At 43.1% G+C, this 21,887-nt stretch overlaps 1 protein-coding gene across 2 annotated transcripts in view; it reads right to left on the bottom strand.

The window, feature by feature from the left end:
• NSMCE2 (NSE2 (MMS21) homolog, SMC5-SMC6 complex SUMO ligase) overlaps positions 1-21,887 on the bottom strand; it is a 218,808-nt gene that overhangs the window by 153,736 nt on the left and 43,185 nt on the right. The window lies entirely within an intron of this gene.

The following is a 21,887-nucleotide window of genomic DNA, read 5'->3' on the forward strand; positions in this document are numbered from 1 at the left end:
AGAGCCTGGAAAATACTGAACTCCTTATCTGTTTAAATCAATGCAATAAATGGGGATTAAGGATATTTGTCATGGACTCTTGCTTTGTTTGAATCTTCAAGAGAAATAAGTTGAATAGTCCCAAAATGGGAAGGAAAAAAGCCATTCTTTGGGTAGCTGATCATAAATGTCATCTAGTCCAAAAAAGGGAAGGATGGCCCTCCTTTCCCCAGGACAAATTTCAAATACTTCAAAGAAATGTGAGATGGTAGGAGAGATTTTACTGGATCCTCAGTCCATTCCTTTCCCGAGGATCAAGTCCCTTGATGCAGGACTTAAAACCTAAGGGAATTAAAAGACACTGGGTATATTAATTTCTATAGCTGCCACAACAACATACAGATTAGGTGGCTTCCAGGTGGAAATTATTTTCTCACCGATCTGGAGGCTGGAAGTCTTTGGCTTATAGACGGCCATCTTCTCCCTGTGTCATCCTTCACATGGTCTTCCTTCTAGGTGTCTGTGTCCAAATTCCCCTTTTCTATAAGGATACCAGTCACACTGGCTCAAAGCCCACCCCGATGACTTCATTTTAACTTAACTACCTCTTTAACAGCCCCATCTCCAAAACTGTCGTATTCTAAGGTACTGGGGTTTAGGACTTTAACATATGAATTGGGGGCTACACAATTCAGCACATACACTGGGTTAGTAAATTTTTGAAGCAGAAGTTTTTTTTTGTTTTTTGTTTTTTTATGTTTTATTTTATTTTTGAGAGACAGAGCATGAGTGGGGGAGGCCAAAGAGAGGGAGACACAGAATCCGAAGCAGGTTTCAGGCTCTGAGAATCTGAAGGAGGCTCCAGACTCTGAGCTGTCTGTCAGTGCAGAGCCTGATGCGGGGCTCGAGCCCACGAACCGTGAGATCATGACGTAAGCTGAAGTCAGATGCTTAACCGACTGAGCCACCCAGGCACCCCTGAGCAAAGTTTTTTAAAAACACTTCACAGATTATTAATCTTTATGGCATTATAATTTAAAAATGATAGAGACTATTGAGAGGTACACTTAGCAGACACCCTACTTACATAATGGGAATCTGATACTGCCCTGGGGAGAGAAGAAGTCAGGTTTTATACGGCACCCACTTCCTCCCCTCCAGTATTCACTGAGTGCCTTCTGTGTGCTAAGAACTGTGGCTAAACCAGAGAGAAACCAGACAAGTTGACCAGGAGCAGATGGTGAACAGCTCTGAAAGTGAGACCTGGTCTCATGGCAGCAGGAAAGACAATTTTAGGAGGTTTTGGAGAGTAAAGTACGAATACCATAAGAAACCTTTTTTAATCATTGCTACAGTTCAAGCATATAAGATGCACCCCAAACAGGGAGGGGGAAGGAAGTTCCTGCTGTGCGTTAACTAATGGCAGAGGCCCTGGCAACCTGACCACCTCATGATGCCATTTTTAAAGCACAATGGCCAAGTCTTTTTGCGAGAGCGGGACAAGGGATTGATGGTGACTCCAAGATCTTTAATAGGTAATACGGGCCACCAAGGAAAGGATCTTTTCTTGAGGAAGAAATGAATGTCCGTCCTGAGTGTCTGTCTGAAGGGAGAGATCTGGTACCCACCGGGAGAGATGTTTCACATGAGGAGATGGGAACAGAAAGAAAAGAGATGCAAAAGGAACTCTAAAGGAAGCAAAGAAGAAAACCAGGGGTGAGGGAAGCCACAGAAGAAAGAAAAGGGGAAAGTCTTCCTGACAGACATGCTCGTCCTCGGGGGAAAACGATGCAAGGGAGCTCAGGTAAGGTAAGGTCTAAACAGAAACTGGACTGCGTTAGCAGGGATTTTGCACCCTGTGGTGGAATGATTTACCTGTCTCAACCCACCAGCCTGTGAAGCTTCTCTCAGGCAAGGACTGTTTGCCTGGTCTAGTGTACTTCCTGTTGTACGGTAGGTGCTCAAAAGATGTTGAGGAACTAGTGAACTATGGGACAGCCAAATTATCCTGTACTGAGATGAGAAAAGAGATTAAGGGAGTTCTGCATTAACAGGTGAACCACAGTTTGGCAGTAAAGGAAGAGAGAGATGGGAGTAGATCATGGGAAAGAGACTTGTTTATTTGCACAGAGGTTAGGAGTAGCTTGAAATCAAGGTGACATAGTGGAGGAAAAAGAACATGTATCCCGGGGTCAGACAGATCTGAAACAACCCTGTGTGTGCATCTTGGGTCCTTCCAGGCCTCAGATGTCTCTTACCCCTGATTCAGGAAATCAGGAACACCCACTTCAGTGCTGTAAGGATCAATTAACCCATGCCTGTGTTTAACTTTGGCGTACCGTGGATGTTAAAACCTTTTTATCCTTTTCCTTTTACCTTTGGCATACAGCCTTGAACATGTTTGTGGTCTAAGGAGGAGGAGCCAGTGGGGAAACATAAATCACCAATGCTAAGAGAAAACAGGTAACAGATTTCATTTAAGAAAATCATTCAAGTACCAGGGCAAAAACTACAGAGGAAGACCAGCTGGGAAAGCACGACAATAGACTTTACCAGGTGTCATAAATGCCTCCAGGCCTAGACAAGCAAAGCTCTGAGGAAACCCCCAATAAGAGGTCACCAGGAAGTGGTGAGGGCCATGGTAAGTAGACAGGACAAGCCCCAGGTGAGAGGAAGCTGCTACACAGCTCCAGATGTCTGTGGCCCTGGGACAGAGCAAGTCCAAGTTCTTAAAGGAAAATCAGAAATCTAGATGTTTGTGACACGTTTTCTAGTTTTCAAAACAATGCATAATCCAGACAATATATCAGGCCCACGAGTTTGAAACCTCTATTTAATGCAAAGGAGATATTTTAGCCATGAAAATAAAAGTACTTCTGTGATCCACAATATTTACAGATAGAGTGCAATTCCCAGATTTCTACTTGAGGGATGAAATATGGTCCTTTCAAGCAGGACAGAGAATAATGGAAAAAATCATGAAGAAGAGAGGGGAAAGTAAACGATTCCGTTTTGATATGCTAACCCAAAGGATTCATGGTTAAAAACTCGGGCTCTAGACTTGAAATTAAACGTGAGGCTCTGCTACTAACTGAATGACTTTGGAAAAGTTACGAAGTGCATCCAGCCTGAGTTTCCTCACTTATTTGCCTCACAGTGTTGCTGAGAAAAATAGATGGAATGAAGCAACGCAGCATTGTGCTGTCGACCACAGGGAATACCCAATAATGAGTAGCTGTTATTGTTGCTATTATTGGTGTTATCATTATACATGTATCTTTGGGGTGCCTGGATGTATAGGTCAGCAGCTCAGCAGCCTGACATGGAAACACCACACAGAAGAGTCACTGTATAGACTGTAACAGAAACCATGGAAATGAACAGGGTTCCCAAGAAGACCGAACAAAGAGAAACAAAAAAGGACCAAGGGCTGACCTAGGAGAATACCACATTTATGAGGCAGCTAAAGGAACCTAAAAAGAAAAAGGACAAGACTTAAAACGACAAACTAAAGAAAATACCCTTGAAGTCCAAGAAGGAATTTCAAGATCTGTCAAATGCTACAATAGAAGAGTCAAGCTATATTAAGGATTGAAACCTGTCCACTGGACCTGGTGACTCGGTCACTGGGGACTTTAGCGAAAGCAGAGATAGGCACAAAGTACGTACTCTGAAAATATACAGATCTTTTGTTTAATTAATTGTTTCAAAAAGATGGAGCCAGAACAGGAAAAAAACACAAATACCCCAAAGTTCCACTGGCTCTCCAACGAATTGCTCAGTTTCTGCTCAAAATCACTCATGAATGTTTAGCTACATTTAACTGGAACCCAACACTCCCGTGACTGCAGTATTTCTCTCTGTCAGCAAAGAGAAGGCGATCAATGAGCTGTCAACAAACTACGTTAGGTCTCTGGTGGCTCTTTCCCTTACGAAGAGGCTGGCTGTTTTAGGAAGAGTGATTACGGTAGGAACAAATGCCAGAATTTTGTCCTTACCCGTATCATTTCCAACATGCTTTAACATAAAATTTTAAATATTTATATTATACCTCATTTCTAACAGTATTATATACATACGCAATTACTCTAAGTATGTCATTTTACTGCCCTAGGGCAAAGTCAAGGTTTCCTCCTCCTCCAATTATCATTATTGCCTTATAGCTATCATTTCACTGGGAGGGGAGATCATAGGAGCTAAGGATATTAATGGGCTGAGTCATTCACACACTTTTGAATCATGTGAGAATCTAGTATAAAATTAGTCATTCTTGCAACTAAACCAAGACTCAGATAGATTTACTCTCCAAAACAGCCACTGTTAGATGTCTGGCTCCCAAAATAACACATACCTGATGCTTTACATTTTGGAAATCACACAGCCGTCAGAAGTTTCTTATGCATACACAGTGGTGCCCAGCAATTTGCTTTGTGTTCTGCTTGGTGCACTTGGTGTACTCCAAGCTCCAATCCATAGTCAGCTTGGTCTAAGGCTACGAGACCTGCTTTCATGCTTGGAGTCTAGAGGGAACTGCCTCTGTTGTTCCTCGAACATTCATTCAACAAATATCTACTAAACCCCAGTTGGGTACCAGGCATTACGCTAAGCACTGAGACATTTATGGAAGTTGGCCTACACTTTATGACACACCACCAACCTAACTAGTCATGCACAAGGTAAGTTTATACAGGCCAATACTGTCTCCATCTTTATATGGCAAAAAAGCTTGGTAAAGTTTTTATGGAAAGGCATGTCCAGGCCAAGAATCATTATGCTTTCACTGGGGATAACCTACTTGTATGTACATACGGAGATACACTATATTTTTCTACAGAGTCTACTATACTGTCTTTGCCCTGTTTAAAAAAATATATATTTAGGGGCGCCTGGGTGGCTTAGTCGGTTAAGCATCCGACTTTCGCTTAGGTCATGATCTCGCGGTTCGTGGGTTCGAGCCCCGCGTCCGGCTCTGTGCTGACTGTCAGCTCAGAGCCTGGAGCCTGTTTCAGAGTCTGTATCTCCCTCTCTCTCTGACCCTCCCCTGCTCACGCTGTCTCTCTCTCTCTCTCCTAGAAATAAATAAAAATATTTAAAAAAAATTAAAAAAAATATATATATATATATTTATCATACACAGTAATGATGACCAGCATGGATTATAGCCTTCATCTCATGACAGTTTCTGTTGCCGGTTGCACAATCTGCAATGAACTCTGTTGGACCCAATCATTTGTAGTTGAGTGAGTTTCTTAGAGCCATCATTTAGTTTGACTTCTGACAAAACACTTAAGAGAAAATACTTCCTTGTTGAGCATTATGACACATCGAATGGACTTCATGGTTCGTCAAGGTGCTGTAATACACCATTATCATTACTGAGCAGACAGACATGGGAACATCTTTCCTCCTTCAAGGCTTTCAGAAAAAGTTTCAAAATGGAACTTAAACATGTGTGAGAGAGCTGCTCTTCTCACTCTAATGGACCAGTACTGCTAGGATCGTTGTCTGACAGATGGCAGCTGAATGAGGCAACGTGCCGTGTGTGTGCATCTGTTACTAGACATTTATGCTGTTGAAAATTACTCTAATAAATTTCTCATGGCGCCTTTCCCACCATCAGATTATGACCAACAGGAATCACTTTTTCATTTATATGGGATACAGCATTAGATTCCCATATGCAGGACGTGGGGGAACTACTTTCCTAATTTTGCCTCTCAAGTATTTTTTATTTTTTGCTTTATTTTTGGGCAGAATTCATGGGAACACGCATTATTTATTTATTCATTTATTCATCTATTCATCCATTCAATAAATATTTACAGAACACCTAACCACACACATGCACTGAGCTGGGCACTGGAGATGCAGCAGTGGACAGACTGACCTATACCCTGCCCTTCTCATGGGGTTTGGGATCTAATGGAGGAAACAAGCGTTATTCAAACAGTCAAATACACTCTCACCAACTGTGAAAAGTGCTGTGAAGGAAATGTATCAGATGCTGGGAGAGCACGTACAACATGAATTTTGAGGACATCATTTTCATGGGCAATCTTTTTAAGCACCACTCAATTTAAACACAGGTCACAGGGAGGGAAGGGTGAGGATTATGGTTACTCACAGACACTGTACACGCACACACCTTTCACTGGAGGGGTTCACAGCTTTCCATACACAAGTATCATCATCCCAGTTTTACAGATGTGAGGAATAGGTAGCTATCAGCAGTTAAGCATCTGGCCCAAGGTCATACTGAGTCAGTGACCAAGGGTTTGAACTCATTCAAATCCCTTTTCAATTTAATTTTGCTTTGCTTGTGCCTCCAAGTAACAATTAAGAATGAACTTTTATACCCCATCTGAACTTTATGAAGACATAGTTGATTTCAAGCATATATCCTCAACCTTCAGTGGTCATTTGCTAGTTTTTATATGAAGGACACTTACTCTGAATTTGAAATTGCCTTTCTTGTCCGCCATGCCTCTGTCATCCACAGAACTATTCAATGCTTTGTTTACCTTTATGGTATTTCACTCAGGATTTTGTAGTGAAAGAACTACAGCAATGGGTTGATGCTAATGGGATTTTCTGGTCGTACCAAGTACCCCATGATCCAGAAAGATGATCTTTCAGAATGCTAAATCATTTACTGGAAATTCAGTTCCTATGCTATGTGGGAGATAATACCTCATGAGGTTAAGGTCCCACAGGATGCTTGTAGCCAGTGAATAATATATGACGTTCATTCTCCAACAGCCAGAATATGTGGGCAAGGAACAAGTACACACCTTCTCTTCCCTGCCATCACACCTAATGACCAACTTGCATTCCCGCCCCCCTCCCCCCCCCCACCACCCCATGGCTGCAACTCCCATTCTGCTGGTTTAACAGTCTCGGTACCCAAGAAAAGAATGCTTTCACCGAGGGACTTAACAAAGCCTCCACTGATTTGGAAGCTTAAATTACAACCTAGCAATTCTGAGCTCCTTGTGACACTGAAAAGACAGTCAAAAAATGAGGTTATACAACTGGCCGGAGCAATGAATCTTAATTTTCAAGGGCAGAGAGGGTGGCTGCTCAGGAGTGAGAAAAGGAAGGTGTGTGTCTGGAACCTGAAATATCTTCCAGTTTTGCTATTTCTAGTGGTAAAACATAATGCAAGTCGGAAATAACGCCATATAGGCAGGACCATCAGGAACACAGATACCCCAGGAATGAAAGTTGAAGTGTTCTAGTCAGATAAAAGCCTACAGTCATCTGTGAGTTGCTGAGGGCAAAGAGAACATGGAATAGGTAGTGGAGAAAAGGAGTTAATACCAACTGTGGGTTCAGGACCAATGGCGAAAGCTAAGATAGAAGTATCCATTCATATTTCTTCCTTAGTTTGACAAATACATATTTATGTTTTAAACTAATTCCTCCCCTTCCTCTGTTCCTAGTATTTTAGAAAATGTAAGTTGGAACAGAACTCCCCTATGACCCAGCAATAGCACTGCTAGGAATTTACCCAAGGGATACAGAAATGCTGAGGCATAGGAGCACATGTACCCCAATGTTCATAGCAGCACTCTCCACAATAGCCAAAACATGGAAAGAGCCTAAGTGTCCATCAACGGACGAATGGATCAAGAAGATGTGGTTTATCTATACCATGGAATACTACATGGCAATGAGAAACAATGAAATCTGGCCATGTGTAGCAACATGGATGGACCTTGAGGGTGTCATGCTGAGAGAAATAAGTCAGGCAGAGAAGGACAAATATCATATGTTTGCACGTATAGGAGGATTAGGAGGAACTTGACAGAGGAATAAGGGGGAGAAGGGGGGAAATGGTGGGGGAAAGGGAGAGAGGCAAACCATGAGAGACTCTTGAATGCTGACAAAACTGAGGACCGATGGATGTGGGGGGGGGGGAGGGATGGGCATGGAGGAGGACACTTGTGGGGATGAGCACTGAGTGTTATGTGGAAACTAATTTGACAATAAACTATTTGTAAAAAAGAAAGAAAATGTAAGTTGGTGGTGAGGCACCTGGGTGGCTCAGTCAGTTAAGTGTCCGCCTCTTGAGATTGAGCCCCATGCCGAGTGCAGAGCCTGCTTGGGCTCCTCTCTGCCCTCTCTTGGCTCTCCCCTCACTTACCTGCTCATGCGTGCTTCTCTCTCTCTTTCTCCAAATAAATAAGTAAATAGATACATAGATATTAAAAAAAAAAAAAAGTCAGTTAGTGGCTCACTAGTTACAGAGTACCATAATAGAACAGTAACACAAAAGAGTAAGTGTGGACCAAATATTCTGGACTTAGAAACAGTAACTAATAAGATATTTGACCGCTCCACCTTTGGAGGAAAGAGCATCTGATGAGAGACAGCTGCAATATGTCAGTAGGGCATATTTTGTTATTGTTCCCATTGTTTGCAAATTTAAGTCTAGGAGAAACCTGTATACAGAGGTGCAGCAGCCAAGCCCACTGGTCTAGAACCTTCTGAATACTTTCCCTATGTTTCAGGAATGTCCCACCTTATGAGAGTTAGCTCCCTGGGGTCAGAACCCAAAATTTGCTTTGCTGGCCTCCCTTGCAGCAAGAACACAGATATCATGCTGGCCCCTGGCCTTTGGAACTTCAATGCTTGTGAATGACATGAAGGAGTGGGAGTACAGAAGGTGCCCGCATAGCCCCTGGAACCAGATTTACCTGGAGATTGGAGCTTCCAATCTCCGCTCTGCCTCCCACTAGCTGTGTGACCTTGAACAAGTTACTTAACTACTCAAAAAACTAATTTCCTCCTCTATACTCTAACCAAGTCAGAGGGTGTTGTGACTACTGAATGGATTAATATAGTTAGAGAACTTGAAGCTTTGAAATTCAACTATACTAGCCACTGGCCACAGGTGGTTATTTAAATCTAAATAAAATTTAATATTTAGTTCCTCAGTCACACTGTCACATTTCAAATGCCAATAGTTAGCTAGTGGCCACTTTTCCAGAGAGTGCAGATACAGAACACTTCTACTTTCTATAGGAAGTTCTACCAGAATGCGATGACTTATAGAATACTTCCTGGCACTCAGTAAGCACTCACATGATATTGCTACTGTTATTATTACTAGTACTGTTATCACCACATTGTTGTGTTCTTGTTGTTCCTTTACATTACACCCCCAGTACTTATTTACCTTATATCTTCATGTCTGTACCTCTGACCCCCATCAACTACTCCCTCACCCTCCATTCCTTTCCCTCGCATTTGACAACCAGGTTATCATTATTATTACAAAAGCAAGTTTTTAATATTGAGTGGAATTTAAACTCTGGGCAGGGAGGAGAGACAGACAAGTAAAAAAACAACTCGAATGTAGCTGGGTAAGAATTAGCAGCAGTTATTGGTAGCAGTAACTGCTCTTAATTTATAGTTTATTATGGGCAAGATACCGAGCTAAGTGCGTCACATGGCTTATTTAATCCCCCCTCCAAACAACCAACCTGACAGGTAAGAACTAACATGCCCCTACATTACAGATTAGGAAACTGAGGCTACGGAGTAGTCTGACTGCAAGTAGTCAAACAGCTCACCAGCATTGGGGCCAGGACTCACTGCACCGGCAGTGAGTTCCACTACTATGTCCATGACTTAACTACCACCTAAACTTCACCAGATCCTACTGAGTGCCCACTAGGGGCTGTGCACTGCTCTTGGTGCGGAGAAAACAGTGGTAAGCTAAAGACACCAAGTCGCTGACCTCATGGAGTTTACAGTCTAGCTGGGAAGAACAGTATTAACCACATGATAATGAGTGCCACAGAGAACAACTGAACAGGGCGGGGTAGGTGCCTTCACCTATCATGGGCAGTCAGGGAAGGCTTCACTGAGAAAATGACATTTCAACAGAGACCTGAGGCAGAGTAAAAGGAGGTGAGGTGAGAAGTAACGATGGAGAGAGGGTGGGACAGGTCAAAGAGCCTCTCCTCTGTGAGACAGGAAGGCTTGGGCAAGAGTGAGAAGATCTGATTTTCTGTTTAAAGGGTCACTCTGGCTGTTGTGATAAGAAAAGATTTGGGGAGGAAGGGCAGAAACAGGCCACCCAGTCATCTACGCAAGGGTGCCGATGGCCGGATGAGGGGACAGCAGCAGAAGGAACAAGAGGCGGTCACATCCTAAACACAGTCTGCAGGTGGAAACAACAGGATTTACTGATGGGCTGAGAAATAAGGAACTCGGGATAACTTTGGTTTTTACCCTGACTGGATGAAAGAGTATAGCTGTCATCTTCTGAGGTGGAGAAGTCTGGAGGGACAGCCGATGTGGGAGAAAACACATTAAGAGTTGAGTTTTGGAAGGCTGAATGTGAAAGGCCAATGGGAAGGAAACGAAGTGGAAATGAGAAGACAGCTGTATACACGAGACACAGTTTTGGAGAGAAGGCAGGGGTACAGGCACAAATGCTACGAACGATGATCAAGTGCATGGCGCTGGAAGAGCACACGAGGGAAATCCACTTGACAGACAGAAATTGGGCCCCACCAGGGAGGGCTTTCAAAGTGAGAGAAGAGCACTCCCGGTAGAAAGAGTAATGTGTACTGAGGCCAGAGGCATGAGAACGTTCTAAGAGCTAGCATAAAAGAATGGTAAAAGATGAGACTAAGCAGGGGAGCATGTCAGGTAAAGACGTCTGTATTCAGTCCTGAGGGTAGTAAGGAATAAGTGAAGAAGGTAACACGGGGGGGGGGGGGGGGGGGGGGGGGGGGGGGGGGGGGTGCAAAATAATGAAAGTTCCCAGTTTAGAAAGATCGCTTGGGCTACGAGACCGAAAACACTGGAAGAGAGCAAAGCTTTGAGCAGCAAACGCTCCCTGGGAAATTTAAGACGGAAGGCGGGGAGGAGTCCAGCGAGCCAACCTGAGTCGGTCAAGTCCGGAGCTGGCCGACCGCCAGAAGGAGCTCCGAGGAGGAAGGACGAAGAGCGGCCTTCTGGTGTGCGAGGCTGAGCGGACGACATCGCCATTTACCAAGCCACAGCACTTCAGAGAAAACCAGGGGGCCAAGTTCTCCCCGACGCCTGCTGACCCTCAGGCGCACACGCAGAGTGGGGGCGGCACAGAGAAGGGCCAGTCCGTCTGTGTGTTTCGCAGACGAGGGCCCGGCCGTGGAAATGAGGACGCAGGCCTCAGCTTAGGAAGGCAGTGACTCGAGCTACGAGCCTGGATGCTCTCTCGGGAAGAGAGTGTGGTGTGGGAAGAGAAGAGGGCCGGAGAACGGGTAGGAATACAAAGGTTTGGCGGGAGGAGAGACATCAAGGAGGGTTCACTAAGGACACTATGGAGAAGTGGCCTAGGGGCTAGACGGAAAGAAAAGCAGACGCGCACTGTCACAACTGGAACACAGCAGCTCAGGAGGGAGGGGGTATCAGTGGCAGAGAAGTCCCGTGAGCAGCTGACTGAGCAGTACCCGCCGGATTTGTCGTAGGTGTGGAAAACCTCGGGCGAGCCCCCCAGCTGCCGCCTCAGCTTCCTCATCTACCCGAGAACGTTACTCCGCTTCGCAGCTCATCGCGAGGATATGCAGCAACGTGTAAAAAAGTACCAGGGCAGCATCGGGCACACCTGACACTAAAAAGCTGCTCTATTTTTATCGCCACGTCTGTCAGACAGGTCATGGCAACAAAGAGAACAAGGGTAGGAAGCACGGTACGATGGCCGCGACGTGCGTTGTGCAGTTTGGCAGAGAGCATGTGGCAGAGAAGAGCGACGGTCTTTTTCCTTTCCTTCCGCCCTTCTCCTTCCTTCTAGATGCAGTTTAGAATGCAGTCATTCCCACGAGCCTGTCAAAGGGGCCCTGTTAAGTTTCTCTCAGAGTTTACACAAAGGACCGTGTTTTTGCAGCCTTTTAAGGAAAGCATCATGAGTCTGTGATATCGACGCTATGTTCTTTAGGAGGGCAGCTTCAGCTCATGAGCAGTTCCACTGAAATTACATCCATCGATTTGTGATTTCAAAAATTCTCCTGACAGTTTTTGAAATGATAAGCCAGGTACTGTTTATCAAATGAAACATTCTAACTACAAGATTAAGGGGACCTTTGAACAACCAAACGGACTTTCAGGTTAGTTTCGACACTGGCCAAATGAGAGTCACAGAGGAGTTTCCCAGATGGCACATGTTTTCCTATCAAGGACTGAGGTACTGCCTTTCGGGGGGCAGAGAAGACAGACTGAGAAAACTGTCTCCAACACTTGCATTTCTAATGTAAGAAACACCGTGTTTTACATGAAAGAGTTCCACTGATTTTTTTTTTCCTATTATAACCCTTCCCATCCCATTTCTTCCACAGCCTCTTTGCTGTGGTATTGACTTTGTAATTCCTTCAATGCAACTCTCAGTACATGAAGCCTGTATTATATGCTCCTCCCCACCTGGTTATTCTGTGTCCCATCCATCAAATTCAAGGCTCCTGGAAAAGCCCTAATTACTGAGGATCTCCATTTTCTTACACACATTTACATAAACTTTCCTTTCCTATACAACTCAGCGGTCACTGGCGACACTGAGGCTCTCTCATGGCAAAGGGACACCCTGCTTTAGAATCTCAACAAGGAAGGAAGTATTCCTTGCCCCAGTCTTCGCGTGAGTGTGTGGGAGACAGCATGGGAAGGGATATACATACTTGGGGTTCTCTCTCCTGAAGAAAGCAGATGTGAGAGAACAGGGAACACTACATTTCACAGAAGGGCTTTCTTTCTGAGCATTCAGAAGGAAGACAACCAGCCTTTAGCACCTGGAAGCAGGGGAGCAAGAAGGTGTCTGCCATGTTCCATCGCTTCTCTGGGTATTCCGGTCACACCCTCCATGAACTAGAGGATCTTAATAACTGAAAGAATGAATTCACCATTTCTGTTATCATCGAAAAGAAAGGGAAATGCAAGTTGTCTTCTTCCTTCTGTTCTTGCTAAGTATCCATCAGAAAACCCATTGAGTATGACTGTAGGAACCCAAAGGCGGCAAAATGTCAATTTCAGAAATACCACATTTTCTGCCCCTCTCAATCCATAACCTCTAACATTCTTAAGTGCCACAAAGATTCTAGTTAACAGACCTCTGATTTCAAGTCCGTTGTTTTTATATCCGACTACATATCTATAGCATGGAATGAGGGGAATCCATAGATTTGAGGCTGGATCTTTCCCTCAGTTATCTCATCTCACCCAACACAATAAAGACTCTGGAATTACTAATGCTCCACTAGTTCATTAATGCTTCTTTATCCTGACCTGTTCCATTCACTCCAGTCTAGCAGCCTATCAAATTCTCGGATGCTGCCTTCTCTATAATTAATATGGCTTCCTGATATTTGAAATTACTTCCCACTACTAAAGCTCTCACATTGCCTTTTGCCTTCCAATTCATCTCTTAGGAGAAAGGTTTCCTGACTAAATGAAAACAAGTTCTGTCCATCCCAAACCTAATCAGAAAGCTACTACACCCAGGAAAATTAAAACAATAACCAAGACAAAACCGGTCAGATGCTACCTAGTCTATATAGAGTACTTTTTAGAATAATTTACATAATCTGATTCTCAGCACCCTGAGATTAAATAACTTCCTTGAACCAAACACCTAATAGGGGCCAGAGCTGAGGCTACAGGGTAGCCACCAAGTCTGAAACCACACATAATACTATTTCACAATGCAGTGTAATATGATATAATTAAGCCAACTAGGTGTTGTGTGTTCACCTAGATTTCCAGACTTGGTGGCCACCCTGTAAATCCAGATCTGCTAGCCCGAACTTATTTTCCTGGATTCTCCCACACGTTTTGCTCTGGAAGTGCTAAAGAAGGGGGCAGGCAATGGAAAATACCATCCTACACTGCGATGATATTTAAACATTTATAAACCAGCTTTCGTATTCCGTTTCCCAATTTAATTTCACAACCTTGTGCAGAGATTAAAAGAGGTAACTAATATTTTCTGAATGCCTACTATGTGAAACCTCACTTTCTGTGAAGGCATGAAGTATTTTAGCTACATTACCTCATCTAGTACCAGCCCCACGAGGTGTCACCCTCTTTTTACAGATAAGGAAAGTGAGGATCTCAACAAGACACATCACTAGCCCCATGTCATACAGGCAGGTACTGGAAAAGCAAGGATGAGTCTGGGTCTTCTGATTCCACCTGCAGCGTTCCTTCCACTACCCCAGGGAACATTCTTCACATGTTCCACAGCATGCTGCACACGGACCACGGAGAGGCTTCTCCCTCAGTGCCTCTGAAAGTCAATCATGAACAAATCTATAGGCTAACTTGGCAAGAAGAAAACAGTTACTCAACCTGAGTTAGCTGAACACAGTGTAGAATGCTGGGAGGTACAGAGCAAGCAAGAGAGATGCTGGCTAGGTTTACTTTTGTTATGGAAAGGACAGAATATTTTAATTACATAAACGTAAAACATCTATAAAAACTAGGAAAAATATAAAAGCTATAAAATCTAGAACAAAAGATTCACTCCATTTTTATCTCAAATCCCTAAAATTCCTTCATATTCACTCCACTGCCACTTTTAAAATATAACAGAGACAAAAAGTTTTAGAATGATCAATACTGGTTCCTCCTCTAAAGTCTTTTCTAATATAACATTCGAATATAAGGCCTTTCCTAACATAATTATTTTCTACTATAACAGTCCCATATAACAGTATTCTTTTCCTCAAATAGTTCTTATTATTAGCAGAATCCCTCCCTTATGCATGTCAAATCAGTGTGAAGAGTCACTTTTTGTTTAAACTAAATGTTCCAAACCTTTACCTTTGGGAAATTGGTAATAAGACCTCTGTAAGATCAGAAGCATACTTTGTAATTGACACTGGACAAAAGCATTCTTACTCCCTAATGAAATCTACAACTCAAAGTAAACTCAATGAATTCTGTCTTGAGGCATGACAATAACCTTGAATTACAGGTCAAAACACAGAGGTTCCAGGGCACCTGGTTGGCTCAGTTGAAGCAGCATGCGGCTCCTGATCTTGGCGGTCATGACTTCAAGCCCCATGGGGGGGGGGGGGGGGCTCCCAGACAAGCTGACTCAAACCCTCCGGGAGGCTGAGAAACTTCCGGCAAGATGGCCTTGATGTTGGGGGGGGGGGGGGGGTGTAGAAATTATGTAAGCAAAGAGAACTTAAAAACAAAAAGTATCAAGGTTCAGAATAACCTGAGAATAACCATGTGAGCCCAGCATGTCCCTTAACCTCTCTGAGGCTCAGGGTTCATCACACCTACCTTTCCTAACCCGGAGGGTTACTGTGATCATTAAAGAGGTCTAAGAGCCCAGATGGCTTCTCACCCTTCACCCTGGGCAAAGGAAACTGGTTTCAGACTTTAGCCGAAGGCCCAGGGGACTCAACAGGGGACACTTCCAAATCTGGTTTAATCAAACTATCAAAAGCCCTAGGCAAATATCAAATAATCTGGGAAGCCAAAAGAGACATAAATTCATTATTTTCCAGACCTAGGCTAAATCTTCCAGGGCATTTTAAACATAAAATGATACTCATACTACTTTTGGGCTTTGTTGCAGTTTCACAGACTTTGGATCAAACTATTTATGGTTAAATCCTTTTTAAAAATTTGTCTAGATTGGAACTGCTATTAGTATCAGAGATGGCGTTCCATGATTCAATTCAGAAATCCAAACACTAGGAACGGATCTTCCTCTTCCCAGCTCTAGGAGCTAACAGAGACTCCCTTCCCATCCCTTGTGGCAGAATCAGGAAGTCTCCATCACTCTTTAGTCCTGTGGCCATTTGGACATGAAATGTCAGATGGGGACTGTCAGGATGTAGTTAACTGTAGAATAATCACCTTTCATCTTTTTGGGGGGAAGGGTCCACAACACAGTACTGTTTATAATCTCATTTTTACCTACCACTGAGGTATGCAGGACAAATACTATTATTAGTCTGACTTAGAAATGAGGAAGCTAAAGTAAAGAATTAGCACGACTTTTCCAAGGTCACAGCATGGCAGGGCGAATATCAAAAGCCACATCTTTATTTCCCAACCCAACACGATTATCAAACAAACACCAACTGCTCAGGGAAGGGGGAGAAGGAAGTAAAAAGTGACTGTGACTTATTTAGACTAATTCTTTAGACTAATTTTGCCTGGCTTTATGAATTTTCATTAATTTCCTTCTTCATTGTTGCCTGATGAGTTAGTCACTAAGACTATCAGATCAGACATTATAAATTGTTTAAAATTATTTCCTCATTGTTATATATAGATACTCCGCTTTAAGCGTTTCATAATAAAGTGACTCAGGGACTCAGCGAGCCCCATCTACATGAGTCACTTGTTGAACTGTTACAAGAGATTTATGCAAAACTCTTGGGAGGTGGGTGGGGAGGGGAGACAGAAATAAACATTTACCAAAAAGATGACTAAATTAAGGACAAAAAGTGAAATGTAAAACTTACGCATTTTTCCTTCCAGTTGAAGCTGTGGGATGGGAAAATAATTGTGAGGAAACGAGTCACCCATTACCACTAATACCCAGTTCAGGCGGTTTAGAAGAGTTCGCCAGGTTAGTTCATTCCGTGTAATGAACAGTTTTGTGTAAAGAGAAAGAAATGAAAAGTTTACAGGACAATGCTAAGACCATGCCTTTACATAGCACTTTGCCCTCTCTAGGGCTCTCACGTATGTTATATCTCAGCGTGTAATCAAGGAATTACTCTAAGATAGGAATGGACAGATACTATCAAGTTCATTTTGCAAACTTGTTGAAGGTCACGCAGCTCTTCAGTAAACAGGTATTGAAGGAAACGCAGCAATTAAATCCAACACCGAACAGTTTACCACTGTTAACGGGATCACGCACATTTTTATGCTAGAAAGGCTAAACACCTGAATTCCATATTCTGGTAGAGCAATTTCACCACTATTACAGAAAATGTGGTAGGCCATGTCCTAGTTTCATCTGTATTATTTATAGGTGCTTTTAGTAATATCTTAAGAATTTCTTCTAAGAAAACACTCAGCATGCGATGTTTCTGCTAGGGCTTTTTAAAACACGGTGTAACCATACTGCGCAGCAAATTTAATTTCTAATTTTGCAAGAGAGAGAGAGATGCTCTAAGCACGCCCAGGATTTAGTCCATTTAAAGTTCCTATTTTGTACTTCGTGTGATATTTTTGGCTTCTGTTACAATGTTGGGGGCTAAAATAAACCTCAGGGTGACAGGGAACAGAATGATGGGTGGAGAGAGCCTGCTCCTTGGTACCAGTAACATTCCAAGAACCACGAATAGCTGTGGCATTGAGGAGGCAGGTGCTGAAGCGTGTGAGACCCTGGGTGTCGGTAGAGGGGAAGGTAAGCAGCAAGCCAAGTCAGGGACGTGGAGATGAATCATGTGATGCAATCATATTATTCTGGTTATTGTGTCCAATTTTAAGTAATAGTGATTCGGTCTTCCTACATTTCACTTTCTAGTGGAAGATAACGAAATGATTACTTTAAGAAGAAATACAGGATAGAAGAAATAATTAGAAACGGTTTATCGACTGACTACATTACTCTAGCCCACGAGAAATGAACACAAGGATTTTCTCTATTTTAAAGAATGCTATATTATGTGACATCAATTTTTCTTTAAAAGAAGTGGGGAGGTGGCACCTGGGTAGCTCAGTCAGTTAAGTATCATCAACTCCTGATCTCAGCTCAGGTCCCGGTCTCACAGTTCATGGCACCCAGCCCCATGTCAGGCTCTGCACTGACAGTGTGAAGCCTGCTTGGGATTCTCTCTCTCCTTCTCGCTCTCTGCCCCTCCCCAGTTGCATGCATGCTCTTTCTCAAAATAAATAAAAATTTTTTAAAATGCCAGAAATCAATGAAGTTCAAAAAATTCCAGTGGTCAAAATACCAGGTTGGCCATCTCACAAAAGAATGGAAGATAAAGTGGTACTACTGTCAGAAGCTTGGTGCGTTCAGAGAGGCACAGAGTAAAAAGACTGGTTACTCTCAACGCCAGTTCCCTGGGCACTGGCTCTACTTCAGAAAGCAAGCTTGTCCTTATCTACACAACTGCAAACTCACAACGGGCTTGAGAAAATAAAACCCATTTATATTCTCTCCACTTACACTCTATTCTCTCACTTGTCAACAATTTACGGGGATCACGCATCTGAAATAAAGCTGACAACTTGCATATATCAGAGCAATAAATCCATGCACTTTTCTCTCCCAATATTTTTTTCAAATGGGTCCTATTAATAAAGTAAACACAAATTACTTCAAGATGGAGCTGTAGCTCAAAGACTATTTCTTTGAGCACATGCGCATATAATTCTGCTATTTATCGAACTATCTTGCTTACATCTTTAAGTAATTTTTGGTTATCTAAGAAGACATAAAGTAATTCCTGAATTACCAAAGTTTTTACTCAGTTGTCTGGTTCTTACCTCAAGTATGACCCCCTTTCATCACCACTAACTAGGGGATAATCTCTTGTAACTCATTGCTACAGACATAAATAGACTTCGTGATCAGGGAACTTCAAACTCAACTGGGCAATGCCATGCCACTAGCTGGCCTCCTCAAGGGCCCTGTCCCCCTAATTCTGCCCACTCCTTCCTGGTCACACCACCATGGGGACTAAACTCCCTCCAACCTCCACACTGTCGCCACCACCACCAGACGCCTTCTAAGGAGAGAGGCCCTGCCTTCAACCTCTGAAGGAACATAATCTCTGGCCTTTCTCAGTGGTTTTCTATGGCCTCATCTCCTCTCTGAATCTTAACTCAAAATTCCCTTTCAGATGCTACGTAAATTTGATCAAAGGAAATGACTTCTCCTTTACAGAACGCTCTGGGCAAGGCTATAAATTAGTGTGAAGAAACTATTCCAGGTGCTATCAGGCGATCATTTTCCATCATTAGTGGATCTAGGACTAATAATAGCACCGTACTTTAAGAAGAAACTGAGGCTTGGGGCTAGAGTGTTAGAAAAGCCAGAAAAAAGGAAGGGGAAGGAAAGGAAAGGAAAGAAAACGTTCTTTTCCCTTACTCTGAATTTCTTAAGTAGTTATTATGGTCTCCGTCACACTATTTCACTGTTAACATTATTTTGTAGCTATTCTGAATATACATGTCAAGAGGCTTTTGTGTCTTCATTAGACAGAACATACTACTGGCAGGAACTGAACGGAATCACAAGGCTGATAAACAATTGCTTTCAGCTCCACACTATGAAAAGGCTTTCATTTTACCTTAACATTTGGTGACCCAGTCCCCCATCCCATTTCCCCACCTCTTTTCTCCTACTCCTGTCCGTTCACTGCCCGTTAACACCGGCCCCTGCCCCGGCCCTTTCCCTGCCCACCACACCTCTGCTACACAATGGGGAACGCCGGAATCTCAAGCTCTTCAATACTTACCAACTGTGATGAAGAATCTGATATGGAAGGAGCTAAAGTGACTCTAAAACAAAGGTTTGGCGCCACGGGTGGGCAATGCTCAACGTCAGAAATAAAACAGGAGGTGGCTAAGTCACAGAACATTCACATTATTTAAATAACACAAGTAATTAGCTGCCAGGACCGAGTGGGGTCAGAGGCCCGGGTGCTCAGCATCTAACTGGGGTGTCGTGGTGAGCCAGGCCTTTCGAAGGTCGGCTCCCGCACACATCCCTGCTATGTTCCTTCTGCCTACTCTGTACCCTCCTGGCTTCCTCTCCTTGGAAACATTTCCTTCCGTCCGCTCTCCTGAACCGATGCTCCTGCACACAGGGCTCTTGTTTACTTCACGGATGGCCAAGCAATCGCTGCATATTTAAAAACAAAAAACAAAAAACAAAAACCACTTTTCCTTCCTCCTTTTCGCTGTTGGAATAATTTGCGTGGTCTTTTCAGAGGCCTGGCCCTTTCCCGATCTACACAGTAACCTCTGCCAGGCCCATTTCAGAATTTCAGGTAGGGAGTTTTATGCGCTCCCCAGTTCGCTGGATGCCACAGAAACTACCTGAGCCTGCTGGGCCCATCTCTTAGCTGCCTCTGTAACATCAGCAGGTGGAGACTATGGAAGCACTTCCCAAACTGGGTTCTGTGGATGATCAGTGCTTCCCCCAATGAGATTTTCTAGTTAAAGAAGTTTAAGAAATTACTAAATATACTTCCTTTGGAGAATCACAATACATAAAAGCATATTAAAGGCTTTGGAGCCTTTAAAGAAATTCTTTTAATCAAGCATTCCCCAAACTTATTTGACCACAAAATCCTTTCTTCCTATTATACTTACTCACATCCTGATTAATTGGTATTATGGAGCAAACTTTTATTTTTTATTTTTTTTTTTTTAATTTTTTAATGTTTTATTTATTTCTAGGAGGGAGAGAGAGAGAGACAGCGTGAGCAGGGGAGGGTCAGAGAGAGAGGGAGTCACAGACTGAAACAGGCTCCAGGCTCTGAGCTGGCAGTCAGCACAGAGCCCGACGCGGGGCTCGAACCCACGAACCGCGAGATCATGACCTAAGCGAAAGTCGGACGCTTAACCGACTAAGCCACCCAGGCGCCCCTGGAGCAAACTTTTAAAAATGCTGCACTAAAGACTTACATTAAGGCCAAGTAGAGTGTAAACATGTTATAATTTTGAATAAAAGCCAACACTTAACACCTATAAAACACTCAGCTAGATTTCTAAAAACCACCCATAAAAAGCATCTATAGTAAGTACTTGGTGACCTAGAAGATTTAGATCTAGATTCTTTCCTACAGAAGCAACTCAATTAGTGAAATACTATATCCAGATCTAACTACTCTCTCTGTGTGTTAGACAAAATGCTACCAAACACAACCTTAATTTGGGAACAACTGCAGAGGGAGTTCTAAAGCACCAGAATAGGGGCGCCTGGGCGGCTCAGTCGGTTAAGTGTCAGACTTTGGCTCAGGTCATGATCTCACGGTTTATGGGTTCGAGCCCCATGTTGGGCTCTGTGCTGACAGCTGGCTCAGAGCCTGGAGCCTGCTTCTGATTCTGTTTCTCCCTCTCTCTCTGACCCTCCCCTGCTCACGCTGTCTGTCTCTCTCTGAAAAATAAATAAATAAAACATTTTTAAAAAATAAAAAAATAAAGCACCAGAATAGAAATTACCTATAATCACAGAAACAGACACATTCTGGGTCAAGTGGTTGCAGAGCGAATACCTAAAGTCAACTTTTCCCCCCCCTCCTTAATTCCCACACCTGAGCAATATTCCTATAGACAAAAAGGCTCTACATGAAGCATTAGGAAACTTTTTACAAGAAAAATGGTCAAAGATCACACACCATTTTGCTGTGTCAAGTAGAGTGGACAGGGAATGGAGGACAGGGTCTTCTCCAGTAGTTTCTCAAATGGTTCCAAAAGATTTTCACGAATTCCACAGTTATCTCTCACTTTCTTGCTATTCTGCTGACAACAGTAATTTCTCTCATGCTCAGGAATCTTCTGTCTTCAAATTCTGTAACCCCCAAAGTAACTCCCCCTTCTCTTGTCAATGACTCACAATGGAGTACACTTTTACGTTCAGTCAGGAGATGATCAGAGCTAATAAATTACATCCTCTGGCTTGAAACTTCTTTCAGATACTATAAAACATTCACTTCCTAAGCATAAAATGGTCCCCAAAACTGGTTAAACTAAAACGACAACTCCCAAGTTGCAAGATACCTTGTTAGATTTCATGTTGAAGTAGTGGACGTTAAGGTAACTTGAAAGTAAGATTTACAATAGGCAAAGCTTACCAACTGATGAAGGGTGAAGGGTGAGAAGGCATAGGGAAGTGATATGTCAAAAAACATTCTAAATCATGTAGTTGCATAATGACAAGGCTGAGGTAAGCTATACCTTTGACCCACCTTGTTCTTTTATTATATCTA

The sequence above is a fragment of the Hyaena hyaena genome, unplaced genomic scaffold (assembly GCF_003009895.1).
Source record: "Hyaena hyaena isolate Hyena2069 unplaced genomic scaffold, ASM300989v1 scaffold_62, whole genome shotgun sequence".
Classification (NCBI taxonomy): domain Eukaryota; kingdom Metazoa; phylum Chordata; class Mammalia; order Carnivora; family Hyaenidae; genus Hyaena; species Hyaena hyaena.